Raw genomic sequence first — 16,061 nt, forward strand, 5'->3', positions numbered from 1 at the left:
CGCTAAATGCAGTCCGGCGGCTCAGTTAGCGGCGTTTGGCAGACACACGGCAAGATTGGGCAGCCCCTTTTTGGATGCTGCCGCACTGCCCTCGGTGGATGCTGCCGCGCTGCCCTAGATAATGCCACAGTGTCCTCCGCAGATGCCAGTGATGTCAGGGGCTTGCACAGAGCTTGAGTCCCGGAGCAAAGCTAGCACTCTGCCCGGGATTCCAGCTCTGCTCCTGACATCACTGTCCATATATGGACAGAGATGTCAGGGGCAACCCCAGAGCTGGAGTCCCGGGCAGAACGCTGGTAGGCTCTTCTTGGGACTCCAGCTGTGCGCCTGACATCACTGGGACTCCTGCTCTGGGGAAGCCCCTGACATCATTGTCGATGTATGGACAGCGATGTCAGAGGCTTCCCCAAAGCAGAGCATATACTAGCGCTCTGCCCGGGACTCCGGCTCTGGGGAAGCCCCAGACATCGCTTTTCATATGTGGACAGCGATGTCAGGGAATTCCAGAGTCTCGGAGCAGAGCCTATACTAGCGGCTCCGTGTCCCGCGGGCCGCAGAGGACAGCCCCAGGGGCCGCATGCGGCCCGCGGGCTTGAGACCCCCGGCCTAGATGGATACAGTCACTAATACCCAGCTGTGCAAGCAGGACTTGATGAAGATGGGTTTAGCCTCTGCTTGCCATCAATGAATGAGAACATTCTTGTTTACATTCAGAGATCTTGAAAGTGAGGAACTGAAAGACGAAGTTGCAGACATTTGATGACGTGTGCAGAGAGTTTTGTAATCCACTATGATCGTCAATATGAAGTCTCCCGAGTTCACGTGTGAATGTTCCCACCGTTACAACACAGGACCGCACGCTACACGTTATGGAGACGGCTGATAAGAGGTTCACAGCCTTAGGGGGGATTCACACGAGCGTGTATTCGGTCCGTGCGGGCCGCGTGGTTTTCACGCGGCACGCATGGACCAATACAAGTCTATGGGGCAGTACAGACAGTCCGTGCTTTTTGCGCAGCGTTTGTCTGCTGCGCAAAAAGCGCGACAGGTTCAATAACTCTGCGTATTTCGCGCATCACGCACCCATTGAAGTCAATGGGTGCGTGAAAATCACGCGCACCACACGGAAGCACTTCCGAGGGACGAGCGTGATTCGCGCAACAGCAGTGAAAAGGATGAATGAAAACCGAAAAGCACCACGTGCTTTTCTGTTTCCGAACATCCAAACGGAGTGTCTTTGCGATTAGCGAAGCCGGACAAGCGTACCGAACTTCACCGGGTTCGGCCAAAGTCGTTTTGGCCGATCCCGGCAAAAAAATTATCGGTACGCGACGTCAGGAGATAGTCACTGTCCATGGTGCTGAAAGAGTTAAACTGTTTCAGCACCATGGACAGTGACTTGCGATCCCAAAATACATTAACCTGTAAAAAAAAAACCGAAGTTCTAACTTACCGATTACTCCTGTCTCCTTCCTGCAGTCCGACCTCCCGGGATGACACTTCAGTTCAAGTGACAGCTCCAGCCAATCACAGGCCAAGCACAGGCTGCAGCCAATCACAGGCTGCAGCGGTCACTTGGACTGCTGCGTCATCCAGGGAGGTGGGGCCCGATGTCAAGAGAGGCGCGTCACCAAGGACGCGTCACCAAGGACGCGTCACCAAGGCAACGGCCGGGAAGTTCTCGGTAAGTAGGAACTTTATCTTTTTTTTTTACAGGTTTTTCGCTGTTGTGTTCGGCATTCACTGTCGAGGGTGCTGAAAGATTTAGCTCTTTCAGCACCTTGGACAGTGACGGGCGTTGACAAGCCTCATCTCTATGATGCCGGCTGCGCGAAAATCACGCAGCCGCGCATCAGACACGCATGACACACGCAGCTGTCAAATGGTTTTTGCGCTCGCAAAACGCTGCGTTGTTTGCGCGCGCAAAAACGCAACGTTCGTGTGAATCTCCCCTTAGTCAGTGGTTGTGGTTCTTCAGACAGTGGTCAGAGGAAAGCTGCGGATCCCGTGCGGCTTCGACCACAATGGCACAGATCAGCAGCAACGGGCACAGATTTGATAAAAACGTCCTATTTATGGAATCACATTCCTAGAATTCAGATCCCAAAAATAGACCCCGGGTGACGACGGATTCTGTTTTTTGGTTGCTATGCACAACAATAGCAAATAAAACTGATTCTGGGAAGATCTAAAAGATCGATCAGCAAATCATTTATCTGGATCCTGCTGGTCTGAGAATCCCAATAACTGAGAAGCCAACAAGTCCAAACACCTGAAAGTCAGCCACGTTATACGGACAGCCTCGTGACCGTGACCTGCAATTAATACAAGTCGCAGCCGATTCCGCTACGGTCTGGAAGGTCATTATAACCAGACAACGTAGGTGGGAGTTCGCTTTGTGATATGGAAACCCACCATGAGGGGATCGAAGCCCTCGCTAATGTGTCTAATCCCTTTGGCTCTGCTCGGAGATTCCATAACTTCATTTTCACAACAGGTGAGATCAGCCGCAGATTCCATACAGACCGGAGTATACCTACCCATTAAAGGGCCAGTACACCTAAAGTGAGCATCCCATAGTTTAGGTGATGATTTAGGAGCGTGTGCTCTTTGAATACGCTGGTTTTGCAGTGAGCGCCGCACATTAGTTATTTTCCACCCTGTGCTCTGAAAAGAAAAAAAAAAATCTGCAGAATCAGCATCTCCTCCGAAATCCAAGGCCTCCGGAGCAGAGATGGATGCAGCCACCAGCGCCCCAGACTGAGTCGATAAGAAAGTCCCCTCCTATTATACTGCAGCCCAGACACTACATTGTGGCTGACAAAGTTTTTAGGGTTTGCACTTACTAAAAAAGGAGGAAAAAAACCAAAAAAATATATAAAAAGCAAAAGTCAATTTCCTTTGAAAAAAAATAAAAATGTGTCACAATGTCCTCATCACAGACAATGCATCGCTGTCAATGGAAGATATGGAAACCGTGGCGCTCAAACGATCGCTCCTGGATCCGCCACTCTTTACCAGAAGCGGGGGATCAAGTTCTGACGCTTCCTTTAGGACGCAGCACTAATTTACCCACTGATATTCTGGTCACCACAACAGAATCAGACAAACCACATTCTAAGTTAAGAGGGTCCACTGGGCAATAACGGCGTCCATTGTGCGGAGCCGTCAATTTCGTTGTTGTGCTCTGACGGAATATAATGGAATTGACGAACGCAGATGTGAACAGAGTCTGAAAACGACCTTACACTTTAGATGGTGATCTGTTCAGTCGAGTTACTCCTCTCGACTCCACTATGAACATGTCCTCGCCGAGCGAGCGTGCGTACGAGGGGGACAGGAATAAACCGCTGCCAAACATTATACAATCTGAGCGTTTGGCCGACTCATCTAATGTGCACGGGCACCTTTATTGGGAATCCCCTGGATAACGACCCCGCTGGTTTTAGTCTCCCAATAGGGCTGACCAGATGGAATTGAAGATCCTAAAGTCTTGAAATGCACCCCTGCCTTAGATTAGGGGGCATCACGCTTCTGGACTCCTTCCCCCAACAATGCAATCCTGGACGACCAGTCCTAATAATTGTGTTTCCTTCCAGTACAATATTGAAGAGTTAACCGTTTAACCGGACTTCATCGTGGAGGCAATGAATAGTTGGCATGGAGCAAGTCTGTTTCTTTAAGGGGTGTTGTCATCTCAGGAATGAACACCTGGATACGCCAGTACTTTGTGATTGGTGGTGTCAGACAGCCGGGACCCCCAATGATCCGGAGATTGAAGGGCCAGCAGAGTTGCGGCCATTTCAGTTACTCCCTGCACAGTGGCGCCACCGTCTGGGCAGGGAGCTGCAGCACGGCCCTACTTGAATGGAGCATGTTCTAGTTCTTTGGATCCCCACTGTGCAGGAAAAAAACAAAAAAACAGTAGGGGGTCCACAGTGCTAAACATGGTCCCTTACCTCAGAGTAATGGTAGAGATCCTGCAGTCGGACCCCACCAAGCACAGTGCTGGCATAGCCTAGCCATATCACTAATATGAACATACAGTATGGATCTCAGCTGGAGTTAGTCAGGACAGGGTTTCAGCCACTGTAAACAATGAAAGCATCCATTCCCTGACAGCAAGCAAGCATTAAGAAAATACAGAATTTTAGTAAATCTAAAAAAAATAAAAAACTAGGAATCGTCTGAATAATCTTCACCCCCCATCATACCAGCTGATCCCCATTTTCTGCGCAGTTCTGTTAAAACTACTGATCCCTGTTATCTGCCACTTTAGGCTGGGAAGGCTCTAGTTGTATTGTTCATTTGGATGTGTGACAGTAGGTGCAGAAACCCCCCCCCCCCCCCCCCCTCCGCCACTATCCCTAATATGTCATATCTCCAAAGCTGGGAACCTCCAGAGACATTACATCATATGTGTGACTGATATCAGCCGCTCCTCTTATAACACTCCAGTACTATTATATCCCCCAGAGACATTACATCACATATGTGACTGATATCAGCCGCTCCTCTTATAACACTCCAGTACTATTATATCCTCCAGAGACATTACATCATGTGTGACTGATATCAGCCGCTCCTCTTATATCACTCCAGCACTATTATATCCTCCAGAGACATTACATCATATGTGTGACTGATATCAGCCGCTCCTCTTATATCACTCCAGTACTATTATATCCTCCAGAGACATTACATCATATGTGTGACTGATATCAGCCGCTCCTCTTATATCACTCCAGTACTATTATATCCTCCAGACATTACATCTTATGTGTGACTGATATCAGCCGCTCCTCTTATATCACTCCAGTACTATTATATCCTCCAGAGACATTACATCATATGTGTGACTGATATCAGCCGCTCCTCTTATAACACTCCAGTACTATTATATCCTCCAGAGACATTACATCATATGTGTGACTGATATCAGCCGCTCCTCTTATATCACTCCAGTACTATTATATCCTCCAGAGACATTACATCATATGTGTGACTGATATCAGCCACTCCTCTTATATCACTCCAGCACTATTATATCCTCCAGAGACATTACATCATATGTGTGACTGATATCAGCCGCTCCTCTTATATCACTCCAGTACTATTATATCCTCCAGAGACATTACATCATATGTGTGACTGATATCAGCCGCTCCTCTTATATCACTCCAGTACTATTATATCCTCCAGAGACATTACATCATATGTGTGACTGATATCAGCCGCTCCTCTTATATCACTCCAGTACTATTATATCCTCCAGAGACATTACATCATATGTGTGACTGATATCAGCCGCTCCTCTTATATCACTCCAGTACTATTATATCCTCCAGACATTACATCATATGTGTGACTGATATCAGCCGCTCCTCTTATATCACTCCAGTACTATTATATCCTCCAGAGACATTACATCATATGTGTGACTGATATCAGCCGCTCCTCTTATATCACTCCAGTACTATTATATCCTCCAGAGACATTACATCATATGTGTGACTGATATCAGCCGCTCCTCTTATATCACTCCAGTACTATTATATCCTCCAGAGACATTACATCATATGTGTGACTGATATCAGCCGCTCCTCTTATATCACTCCAGTACTATTATATCCTCCAGAGACATTACATCATATGTGACTGATATCAGCCGCTCCTCTTATAACACTCCAGTACTATTATATCCTCCAGAGACATTACATCATATGTGTGACTGATATCAGCCGCTCCTCTTATATCACTCCAGCACTATTATATCCTCCAGAGACATTACATCATATGTGTGACTGATATCAGCCGCTCCTCTTATAACACTCCAGCACTATTATATCCTCCAGAGACATTACATCATATGTGACTGATATCAGCCGCTCCTCTTATATCACTCCAGCACTATTATATCCTCCAGAGACATTACATCATATGTGACGGATATCAGCCGCTCCTCCTATATCACTCCAGTACTATTATATCCTCCAGACATTACATCATATGTGACTGATATCAGCCGCTCCTCTTATATCACTCCAGCACTATTATATCCTCCAGAGACATTACATCATATGTGACTGATATCAGCCGCTCCTCTTATAACACTCCAGTACTATTATATCCCCCAGAGACATTACATCACATATGTGACTGATATCAGCCGCTCCTCTTATAACACTCCAGTACTATTATATCCTCCAGAGACATTACATCATATGTGTGACTGATATCAGCCGCTCCTCCTATATCACTCCAGTACTATTATATCCTCCAGAGACATTACATTATATGTGACTGATATCAGCCGCTCCTCTTATATCACTCCAGCACTATTATATCCTCCAGAGACATTACATCATATGTGTGACTGATATCAGCCGCTCCTCTTATATCACTGCTGTACTATTATATCCTCCAGAGACATTCCATCATATGTGTGACTGATATCAGCCGCTCCTCTTATAACACTCCAGTACTATTATATCCTCCAGAGACATTACATCATATGTGTGACTGATATCAGCCGCTCCTCTTATAACACTCCAGTACTATTATATCCTCCAGAGACATTACATCATATGTGTGACTGATATCAGCCGCTCCTCTTATAATGCTGCTGGACTAACAAGTTGCTGAGATTTTCTGCACCTGGAAAATTATATAAATGTAACTAAACTACAAAATAGTTCTGATTAAGCCGGGCACCAGGAGGAGACGCTGGGCAGAGGGCAAACCATCCCATAAATCCAACTGAGAGCCCCAAGGAAAAGGCTTCAGGGCTTGAGCAAAGTTTAGTCTTCACCTCCACACCGAGTGATGTAGTTATCCAAACCAGTGGAGTGTGCGCAGCCTTCCAGATGGTGCAGAACGCAGAGGAGGAAGGTGATTGAATGAACATATACTTCTCAACTTGGTTACAATAATGTCTTGTGATCCTATAAATAGAAAATCAGGAGGAGTGCGGAGAGAGGAGGAAAGCGGCAGAGACCGAGAAACCGCTCTGACATGTACTATACGAGGGAAACGGGAGACCTGTGCTGGGAAATATCCAGCGGGGAACTACAAATACCAGCAAACCCGAGTAACAGCATGTAGAGACTAGTAGTTAAACAATCTATACCCAGCACATGGCCCAGGCTACACAGCTGACTTAGTAGAAGGATAATGCCACTAATTAATAGCAATCATTCACCCCCTAGATGTTAACTGGACATTAAAAAGTTTTAATAAATAAATAAAATATAAAAATGATATTACTTATCCTGTACTGATCCTGAGTTACATCCTGTATTATACTCCAGAGCTGCACTCACTATTCTGCTGGTGGAGTCACTGTGTACATACATTATATTACTTATCCTGTACTGATCCTGAGTTACATCCTGTATTATACTCCAGAGCTGCACTCACTATTCTGCTGGTGGAGTCACTGTGTACATACATTACATTACTTATCCTGTACTGATCCTGAGTTACATCCTGTATTATACTCCAGAGCTGCACTCACTATTCTGCTGGTGGAGTCACTGTGTACATACATTATATTACTTATCCTGTACTGATCCTGAGTTACATCCTGTATTATACTCCAGAGCTGCACTCACTATTCTGCTGGTGGAGTCACTGTGTACATACATTACATTACTTATCCTGTACTGATCCTGAGTTACATCCTGTATTATACTCCAGAGCTGCACTCACTATTCTGCTGGTGGAGTCACTGTGTACATACATTACATTACTTATCCTGTACTGATCCTGAGTTACATCCTGTATTATACTCCAGAGCTGCACTCACTATTCTGCTGGTGGAGTCACTGTACACATACATTACATCTCCTGTACTGATCCTGAGTTACATCCTGTATTATACTCCAGAGCTGCACTCACTATTCTGCTGGTGGAGTCACTGTGTACATACATTACATTACTTATCCTGTACTGATCCTGAGTTATATCCTGTATTATACTCCAGAGCTGCACTCACTATTCTGCTGGTGGAGTCACTGTACACATACATTACATCTCCTGTACTGATCCTGAGTTACATCCTGTATTATACTCCAGAGCTGCACTCATTCAGCAGGCTTCAGAGCTGAAATCTCCCAGCATCTCCTACTTGCTCGGTGTCTGCACTGGGAATGGCATCTTTGCAGCAGGAACAGTACAATCATCCGATAAAAGTAAGGGTATGTGCACATGACAACGCCAATAACGTCTGAAATTACAGAGCTGTTTTCAGGTGAAAACAGCTCCTGAATTTTTCTGACAAATACTCGCGTTTTTTCGCGGCGTCCATTACGGACGTAATTGAAGCTGTTTTTCAATGGAGTCAATGAAAAACAGCTCCAATTACGTCCCAAGAAGTGACAGGCACTTCTTTGAGGCGGGCGTCATTTTACGCACCGTCTTTTGACAGCGGCGCGTAAAAATACACCTCGTCAGCACAGAACACCGTAAGACCCATTGAATTCAATGGGCAGATGTTTGCAGACAGTTTGGAGCAGTTTTTTCGGGCGTAATTCCAGGCGTAAAAAGCCTGAATTACGTCCGTAAATAGGGCGTGTGAACATACCCTAAGACTTACGTCATTTTAGGAGCTCAGTCAGGCTGTTGAGGAGGAAACACTGTCTGCCCACAAGCTTACTGACCATTTCCAGGGACAACTGACTTAAAGGGAACCTGTCACCAGCATTTCACCTATTGAACTTTACTTCTCCCTCACTGGCCTCTGCTATAAAAAGTTCATTGCCGTTATCCCCGCTCCTAAACTCCTCTTCCGACTGTAAATATCGGTCTGCAAACGTTTTGCACCTTTTATCGTAATTATGCGGTGTCCCTTTGTGCGCACACACCAAAAGAGGACATCAATGCACAAGCGCAGGATTTTGTGTGCTGGGGGAAGGCGAGGCGCTGTCAATCAAAAGTAAGGAGGCGAAGTAAACTTGGAAAGACTTGAGGAATGAAGATATGACTCTTTCCAAACGAAGATTTGACTCTTTTCAAATGAAGATCTGACTCTTTTCTGCTCATTAGCATACGGTGTGGGAACACTAAAAAGCTAAATACTAAAGCTACAGAGCCGACTAAGAAAATAATTATAGGTTATATAGAAATGATTTTTCACTCACTTTCACCAGGTATAGTCGGTTTAATAGGTGAAATGCTTACGCAGCAAAAAGGTAGAAAAACCCTTTAAATGGGTTTTCTGCCTGTAAACAACTCAATCACTGTATGAGGCGGTCACATGCCATACATACGAACAACGCCATACAGGTGTGTGTAGAGTTACACTTTAAAGGGAACCTCCAGTTTGACCAATTAAGAACCCCTGACTGTACGGAGACGTTGAATGAATCGTCCATCAATCAGACAGTCAAAGGGATTGGTAGGATTTTTGCCAGATCAGTGAAATCAGACAATGGCCGAGCCAGACCTTATACTCAGCTTTGCAAGAAGGATATACGTTTGCTTTATGACAAACCCTTTAATACATAAATACAAATCCACGTTTAATATTTTGTATCTAGAAATAAAACAAGAGGAGTCAGAAAAAATAACATCTGTGTGCAGGAAGACGTACAATTACTGATCAACACTGTGAAGGCCCTCCACAAAGATCAACCACCTAACACCATGATGGTATAACCTGGGTATCTTCTGTATATAATTACATATGTACAGCTGGTATAAGTTATACATCTTCTTGTATATAGTGATATGGAGCATGCTGGTATAACCTGGGTATCTTCTGTATATAATTATATATGTACAGCTGGTATAAGTTATACATCTTCTTGTATATAGTGATATGGAGCATGCTGGTATAACCTGGGTATCTTCTGTATATAATTATATATGTACAGCTGGTATAAGTTATACATCTTCTTGTATATAGTGATATGGAGCATGCTGGTATAACCTGGGTATCTTCTGTATATAATTATATATGCACAGCTGGTATAAGTTATACATCTTCTTGTATATAGTGATATGGGGCATGCTGGTATAACCTGGGTATCTCCTGTATATAATTATATATGTACAGCTGGTATAAGTTATACATCTTCATGTATATAGTGATATGGAGCATGCTGGTATAACCTGGGTATCTTCTGTATATAATTATATTTGTACAGCTGGTATAAGTTATACATCTTCCTGTATATAGTGATATGGAGCATGCTGGTATAACCCGGGTATCTTCTGTATATAATTATATATGTACAGCTGGTATAAGTTATACATCTTCTTGTATATAGTGATATGGGGCATGCTGGTATAACCTGGGTATCTCCTGTATATAATTATATATGTACAGCTGGTATAAGTTATACATCTTCATGTATATAGTGATATGGAGCATGCTGGTATAACCCGGGTATCTTCTGTATATAATTATATTTGTACAGCTGGTATAAGTTATACATCTTCCTGTATATAGTGATATGGAGCATGCTGGTATAACCTGGGTATCTTCTGTATATAATTATATATGTACAGCTGGTATAAGTTATACATCTTCTTGTATATAGTGATATGGAGCATGCTGGTATAACCTGGATATCTTCTGTATATAATTATATATATACACAGCTGGTATAAGTTATACATCTTCCTGTATATAGTGATATGGAGCATGCTGGTATAACCTGGGTATCTTCTGTATATAATTATATATGTACAGCTGGTATAAGTTATACATCTTCTTGTATATAGTGATATGGAGCATGCGGGTATAACCTGGGTATCTTCTGTATATAATTACATAGGTACAGCTGGTATAAGTTATACATCTTCTTGTATATAGTGATATGGAGCATGCTGGTATAACCTGGGTATCTTCTGTATATAATTATATATGTACAGCTGGTATAAGTTATACATCTTCTTGTATATAGTGATATGGAGCATGCTGGTATAACCTGGGTATCTTCTGTATATAATTATATATGTACAGCTGGTATAAGTTATACATCTTCTTGTATATAGTGATATGGAGCATGCTGGTATAACCTGGGTATCTTCTGTATATAATTATATATGTACAGCTGGTATAAGTTATACATCTTCTTGTATATAGTGATATGGAGCATGCTGGTATAACCTGGGTATCTTCTGTATATAATTATATATGTACAGCGGGTATAAGTTATACATCTTCTTGTATATAGTGATATGGAGCATGCTGGTATAACCTGGGTATCTTCTGTATATAATTATATATGTACAGCTGGTATAAGTTATACATCTTCCTGTATATAGTGATATGGAGCATGCTGGTATAACCCGGGCATCTTCTGTATATAATTATGTATGTACAGCTGGTATAAGTTATACATCTTGTATATAGTGATATGGAGCATGCTGGTATAACCTGGGTATATTCTGTATATAATTATATATGTACAGCTGGTATAAGTCATACATCTTCTTGTATATAGTGATATGGAGCACGCTGGTATAACCTGGGTATCTTCTGTATATAATTATATATGTACAGCTGGTATAAGTTATACATATTCTTGTATATAGTGATATGGAGCACGCTGGTATAACCTGGGTATCTTCTGTATATAATTATATAGGTACAGCTGGTATAAGTTATACATCTTCTTGTATATAGTGATATGGAGCATGCTGGTATAACCCGGGTATCTTCTGTATATAATTATATATGTACAGCTGGTATAAGTTATACATCTTCTTGTATATAGTGATATGGAGCACGCTGGTATAACCTGGGTATCTTCTGTATATAATTATATAGGTACAGCTGGTATAAGTTATACATCTTCTTGTATATAGTGATATGGAGCATGCTGGTATAACCCGGGTATCTTCTGTATATAATTATATATGTACAGCTGGTATAAGTTATACCGTCTTCCTGTATACAGTGATATGGAGACTAGGGGTCAGCAGCCTGGGGGTGCGCCACCTGTTGTGAAACATCTTCTCCCAGTATGGGGCCCTCAGGTTGCTGACCACTAGCATAGACCTTCCTTCAATATCGGTTTATAATCTAGGCTGTCAGGGCATGCTGAGAGTTGTAGTTCCACACAGTTTAAGAGGCCCCAGTCTTTACTGTAAAGTAGTGGTTTTTAGCCTGTGGCCACAGGCTGCCCGGGAGTGCTGGGATTTGTAGTTTTTCCACAGCTGGGGACTGTAAAGTACCAGACTATAATCCACCATGGAGATCTAGGGCCTATTTAAAAAGGCAAAGGTGCTTGGATACCGGATAAGCAGTGAGGTTACTACAACTCCTCACATAGGCGATTTATTATAACTGCAAACATTCATGTCACTTAAACAAACAAAAACCTGGTGAAGAATGAAAGGAAAAAAAAAAACAAAAAAACAAACACCTAAAAACACAAAACAAAAAGAAACCGTCGTCTCCTTACAACCTTATAGATCAAAATCATCAAAAACCAGGCACAAAGCGAGCTAAGATATAATAACGCACCAGGACACAGGGCCCTTATATACCAGAGGGCCCACCTGAGCGCCCGCTACCTGACTGCACACCATTAACCCTTCACAGCACCAAGGAAAACCAAGTCAGAAGCTTCCCTGTGCCTGTAAAGGAGATTAATACTCCAAAAATCAACCCCAAACCAAATGTCACAGATCCCCAGGGCAAATACAGCGCCAGAATAAGATGCCAAGAATCAAGAGAGAAGAATCCCCGATCCTCAGGGTTCAAGGGGGTCCCTCAGCTGCAGCAGCAAGAAGAACTTTCATAGGCACACTCATTCCTCCACCTGTGGTATTCGGGACACAGCACATCTGTCATCCACATCCTAATACCCTACACCGGCCCCAATGCAACGCTCCTATATTATAACACTATAAGCGGCTTTACTATAGAAGCCTGGAGCTCAGTGAAGGGAAAAGCGCCGCAAAACACGCAGGCAGCAGATCCGGGGCGCAGGATGATCACAGTGATACAATGTAGCAGCCAGGGAGGAAGCGCATTATATAAACACATCTATAGGGGGATGCAGCAGGTATGTGCGATGCGAGGACTGCTCCTATGCAATCTATAGGGGATCTGGAGGGGCTATAGGATTAGAAGACATGCGCTGCTATGGGGGGGGGTGGGGAGGAAGGAGCAGCCTGTATAGAAGCGGAGGGGGTCCAGTACCTTCCCGCTGCTGCTCCACAGAGTCCAGGCTCGCAGCGCATCCATGCTCCCCTCTCAGCTCCTCTCTCCCAGGCTCTGTCCCCCTCCTCCAGCGCAATCTCTTTATATGGGCTGCGGGGATTGTAGTCCTGCATCCCTCAGTCGCTGACTACACTCCCCGGCATGCTCTGCGGCAGAGGAGGCTCACAGAAGCCCGTTACTTGAAGGATGTGAGAACTTTTCTCTAACGCTGATTGGGTGGATGTCTGGTGACGTCATGCACCCTCTATATGAAGTTTAGAGAGAAGTTCTTGGACAAAGTAGAGGAGGTGGGGTATATATGGTGGAGGGGGTATATATGGTGGAGGGGGTATATATGGTGGAGGGGGTATATATGGTGGAGGGGGAAATATATGGTGGAGGGGGAAATATATGGTGGAGGGGGTATATATGGTGGAGGGGGTATATATGGTGGAGGGGGTATATATGGTGGAGGGGGAAATATATGGTGGAGGGGGAAATATATGGTGGAGGGGGAAATATATGGTGGAGGGGGTATATATGGTGGAGGGGGTATATATGGTGGAGGGGGTATATATGGTGGAGGGGGAAATATATGGTGGAGGGGGTATATATGGTGGAGGGGGAAATATATGGTGGAGGGGGTATATATGGTGGAGGGGGTATATATGGTGGAGGGGGTATATATGGTGGAGGGGGAAATATACACATATATATATATTTTTTGTGAAGCACATAGTTTATCAAGCAGTAGCAGAGTGAGAGGAATATAGAGAAACCTCATCACCCTAACATTTAGCCCTAAAATAAGAAAACAAAATCCCCAATAATATTGTCAAATTGTTACAAATGTTATTCAGTTGGTTTCTTATTATTTTCTGTTATTTATCTGTTTCTGGGAAAGTTGGATCACTATGTACACAGCTGCCCTTATAGCTAGCCAGCTTTCCCAGACCCCTGAAAAGAAAATCTGCCTGCAGAAGAAGTGGCAGAGAAGTGTTAGGACAGAATTACACAAGTCTGGGAAAGCTGGGTGACAGTTTTCCCAGGAATCATTTAAAGATATTGAGGAAATTTATCAAACAGTTTACGCCAGATCTGTGGTGTAATAAAGTCACAACTTTTTCACTTCTCTTGCGACTTTTTAAAAGGGGTGAGGGAGTGGGCGGAGTTAAGAGAGAAGAGGCGGGGCCATCAAGATTCCAACAAATTTATCATTCCTAATTCTGTCTTTAGGACTGTCCCAGTTGTGACAAATTAATGGCAAAGCACATTTCTCTCCAACCCAGTTTAAGAATGGCGTAAGTCATGCCAGTCTTAATAAATCTACCCCATTGTCCCACAAAGACAGCCCCTTTTTAAAATGAAGCCAGTCACTCACACCCCGGGGATCGGGATTGGCCCAGCAGCCGACAGGAGAATCCCCTAATAGGCCCGGCCCTGACATGATAATGAGCTGATCCACCACAAGGCCCATGAGGTCCAGCAGAATTTACAATGTAATTAAAGGGGACATGCACCTGTTGTGTACAGCTGGATGGTGGTCTCCCAGTCTCATCTACTCTGGTGGGCTCGAGGCAATCCAGTCCTGTTTACCAGGATACAGAGGGAAAATATTCCTGAATAAATATATCTGATTTATTGGTGACTGGATGTTGGGTTCATTTAAAATACAATTTATATAGGTTCCCCCATTTTATGCTATAGATCCAAAACCGCTTTTATTATCCAGAGTAGAAAGATCCTGCAAAGAACGGCTCCCACTCTGGTGGACTCAACTTGACCACGGTCACCTATATATTTGAAGGGGTGCTAAGTAATCGATGCACAGAGTCTCCCTGTAAGAACAGCCGATGACTGGGAGATAGAGAAGCCGGACTCATGCAGATCATCTATAGTATAAAATCCCCTTTAGGATAAATGCTCGTCTCTTGTGTCTTGTAGTGTTGATGTATTAATAGAATAAGTAACGCATCTTTCCAATAAGCGCAGCGCGGGGTTATCGCTGGTCACACTTTTTCTGTGATTCACACAAGTAATACAGATGTAGAAGTGTCAAAAGCAACAAACAGCGAAATATTTCCACTAATTGTATTTCTGTGGTTGATATTGTAGCATGGAATAGCCGTGTTATCCATTCAGCTTTCTTCTGTTCTTACGTTTGACCCAAAGAAACCTATAGGAACATCACCAGATACTTCTATTTGTTGTCCAAACATATCTTACTGACAAAGCCAATAACCGTGGTGTGAACGGGTCAGAAAGGTTCACAGCTCCGCAGTCACGCCCAGCACGGAGTTCTAGTGGCACATGACTCCAGAGCTCCACAGCGCCACTCTACTGCGCTGCGCTTGAACAAAGGGGCGAAACTTCTGCTGTAGCAGCCACAGGACTCAAGGTGGCCCCACCATTATCTACAGGATTTGATCCAATACATTAGGGCCTGTGCCGCTCCTCACTCCAGGGTCCTCCTCGCCTCCAGAGAAGCCACACACAACGTCCCGATGCTGGCTGGTGTTGGGACACTGTGCGCCAGGGCCTGGGAGTGAAAAAGGAGCCAGAGAAGAATGTAAATGAAGGCGTCTGGGTTCTGAATTTATTTAGGGGTCTGGTTTATTTTGGAGCCTGGACTTTAGTCGAAATTAATTTTAGGGTCTGAGGTCTGAATTAATTTTGGGGTCTGGGGTTGTGATTAATGTTGGGGTCTAAATGTATTTAGGTGTCTGGTCTAGGGTCTTGTACTTTGTCCTCACAGTATATCAGGCATATCTGGCACCATAGATAATCTCATGGCCAGTGGAGTAGCTATAGAGGTCGCCCAGGGGTCGACCAGGCCCCTAAGCCTGAGGGGCCCACAGGGCCCCCACTGCCACACAGCTCGCTAATGATTAAATAAATTCTC

General features: G+C 44.0%; 1 protein-coding gene across 5 annotated transcripts in view; it reads right to left on the reverse strand.

The window, feature by feature from the left end:
* Positions 1-13,291, reverse strand: part of ITPR1 (inositol 1,4,5-trisphosphate receptor type 1) — a 90,674-nt gene extending 77,383 nt beyond the window's left edge. For 4 of the 5 annotated variants that reach the window (XM_075831879.1, XM_075831877.1, XM_075831878.1 and 1 more), the window contains exon 1: positions 13,160-13,288. The gene's annotated coding sequence lies outside the window, so the exon portion shown is untranslated. Of the gene's footprint in view, positions 1-13,159 lie in introns of all 5 variants that reach the window. The other variant, XM_075831880.1, reaches the window with a different exon arrangement.
* Between the last annotated feature and the right edge of the window lie 2,770 nt (positions 13,292-16,061).

The sequence above is a fragment of the Rhinoderma darwinii genome, chromosome 7 (genome assembly GCF_050947455.1).
Source record: "Rhinoderma darwinii isolate aRhiDar2 chromosome 7, aRhiDar2.hap1, whole genome shotgun sequence".
NCBI lineage: Eukaryota > Metazoa > Chordata > Amphibia > Anura > Rhinodermatidae > Rhinoderma > Rhinoderma darwinii.